Consider the following 3249-nt stretch of genomic DNA (forward strand, 5'->3'; position numbering starts at 1 on the left):
ACGCCATTCTCCTGCCTCAGCCTCCCGAGTAGCTGGGACTACAGGCGCCCGCCACCTTGCCCGGCTAGTTTTTTGTATTTTTTAGTAGAGACGGGGTTTCACCGTGTTAGCCAGGATGGTCTCGATCTTCTGACCTCGTGATCCGCCCGTCTCGGCCTCCCAAAGTGCTAGGATTACAGGCTTGAGCCACCGCGCCCGGCCCAATATATTTACCCACTTTACTCTTGATAGACAATCAGCTTGCTTCCAATTTGGGTCTATTATGAATGGTGCTGCTGTGAACATTCTTGTACACATCTGGTGCACACATGCGGGGATTTCCCAGAGGTTGAGTTGCGAGGTATGGGAATCTCCAAATTTAGATAATATCAAATGTTTTCCAATTTATTTTATTATGCCAATTTATACTCCCACCATTAGTGTATAAGACTTTCCATTGTTCTATATTCTTGGCAACAGTTGATATTGCCAGATTTTTCCATTTTGCCTCTTTGATGGGTGTAAACAGTATCTCTTTTGTTTTAGTTTGCATTTCCCTGATCACGAAAAGAGGTTGATTCTGTTTTCAAAGATTTATTGGTCACCCTTGTTTCTTCTGAAAAGTTCCAGTTTCAGTCTTTTGCCTTATTCTTTCGTTTCTTCATGCAAGAGTCATTTGAATTGCTACTATATGCCAAGTACTATCACAGCCTGGAGGACACAAAAATGAATACAACATAGACCCTGCTCTCTGCTGTGGAGCTCTTGGCTTGTCTATAATTTTGTTGCCTTCAGCGATCAAATGAAGACTAAAAAACAGGAAAAATTTTTGAGCACCAATTATATGATTACTACTTTAACACAAAGTAATAAAAGTTGTGAACTCTGGTCTCAGGGAATTTACAGAAGCACAATTTACACAAAACAATAGCACACTATATAAAGTCCTATATATACTATAGCAATTCAGAGGCTATAATAAGCAGAAGAAAAGGTGATTGATCAAGTAGATCCATAGTCTAAATTTAAATTTGTTTCTTTTTAACTCATGGAAAAATATTTTTCTATAGTCTACTCATTAAAGTAAGAAGATAAAAAAGTAAAAAACCATTTTTAAGTCAATAGAATAATAATCAACATGGAGATGCGGCAAAGATTATTTTAAAATGGGTAAAAATTGTACTAAAGAATAAACCAGTGTCACATATAAACAAGCCTATTCATAAGGGCGAGTACACTTGTATTTGTCGTTAAACTTACTAATAAAAATTTCCCACTTCTTTCTATCAAATCTGCTAACTCCTAATAAGCAGCTACTAGATTAACTTTCACCAAACCTGGTAATGCATAGAATTCAATTATACATTTTAAAAATAACTTGCAATGTCATATGATTTTTCTTTGCTTCTATGCAAAAACTCCCCATAAACCACCCTATTTGTAATGATCTCTCTAAAGAAGACTCTCCATAGTGCCACCAGACAATTTGTTGTAATGGGGGAATATTAAAGAATATAAGATTCAGGCTGGGCACATCCTGATTGGAATTCTGATTCTTCCACATACTTGTGTGACTTTAGATAGGTTTACATAAACTTTCTGAACCTATGTTTTCTAAGCCACACAATACAAGAGTGACTATTATAAAGATTGACTTGATTGGTATGGACAAAGGACCCAATTCAGTGTTCAGTATCTAAAATAACTCAATAAAAGTCAGACATTATTCACAATAACTCAGTTTAACTCTATTTCTACTTGCTCTTCTCTCAGCAGAAATGTAGAGCTGTCATTCGTATAAGAATAGCATTATGATGGGCTCAGCCTGCATGTAATTGTTTTCAAGTGAAGTGCTAGAAGTCTACTTCTTGGTTTAATAATTTCTTTTGTTCATTCAATACTAATCATATGTAAAGCACTGTACTAGATGCTGGTAAAATCGTTCCTTTCCTCCTTCCTCACTCCTGGTTACTCTTTCAGTATGCTGTGGCCCAAATCACCATTCACTGTAGTAGTCCAACTCTAGATGAATGACAATTTTGTGTTTAAAACAAAATAATTGGGCAAGTCCAGGAGAAAATATTTTTTATATACAGCAAATAACTTTTGCTTTCTTTTGTGCAGGTTAAATAATTCCTATTCCTTTACTTTTGAAGCATCTGTTCACACGTGGAATATTTCTGCAACTAATCCTTCAGCATTTTCCCCTTCTTCACAAGCACAGAATTGTGCACAATATTCTGGCTCTACAAAGCAGCAACTTTGAGCTGTGTGTGTAGGTGATGTACTCTATTGCTATGTCTAAATAACAATATCACTTTGAAATAATTTCATTCTTGACTAAAAATAACAATAGAATAAGTAAAGCACAACAAGATATTAACTAAAACATTAAAAAAACTCCATTAAAACATTAAAAATTAATCAAACAAGGATTCTATTAATGACTACACAGCAATCTCCAGACTGTATTTGCTTTTGTCTTTATTAACCTGACTTTTCCTGACTCTCATCCTTCAGACTTTCCTCGTATGTCCTCCTCCAGCCAAAGTCAAGCCGGCAAACTTTGGGCCTTTTTTTTTTTTTTTTTTTTTTTTGCTGCACCAATCTCTTGGCAAGCATTTCAACTATTGAAGCTTCAATTCTCACTGCAGAGCTGGATCTCCTTCAAATCTATCATGATTAGTAACAGCTTCACTTGGGTGACCTCTCTTCAGTCCAAATCTAAATGCAACATGGCTTCCTCTATTGTCCCCAGTCTCAAACAGCACCCCTTTTTAAATTAATAGGCCATGATCAAAACCTTAATGATTTTCTCCTTTGATTCCTATTCAACTGTCATAGAAACAGTCTTGCTCACTTTTCTATACCTGTGCATACAAAGATGACTGGCATGGAGTAAGAATTACGTAAGTGTATGCTAAATTGATGAATGAATGACAATAACTCTGTGAAGTATGCATGGATGCATGCAGGTTAGTATCTCTCTTGTACTCATTAGGATCCAGAGGCTCAGAGAGCTGGGTCCTTAACCCAGATAATGCGGCTGATATTGGCACAGTTAGGGTTAATTCACAGTCTCTGGCTCTGGAATAACCGTATTTCTTTGTTTTCATAAGATCTCTGTTTCTTCACTATATTTGCCCTTCTGCAGTATGTAGGTCATAAATAAGTTTGTTATCTCTCACATTAGTCCCTCAGCACCTTGAATCATGTTTCTGGCAATAACCTCCTGGACAGACTTCCTTACTGTGGTATGGGCTCCACCAG

This window comes from Theropithecus gelada, chromosome 4 (assembly GCF_003255815.1).
Source record: "Theropithecus gelada isolate Dixy chromosome 4, Tgel_1.0, whole genome shotgun sequence".
Classification (NCBI taxonomy): Eukaryota; Metazoa; Chordata; class Mammalia; order Primates; family Cercopithecidae; genus Theropithecus; species Theropithecus gelada.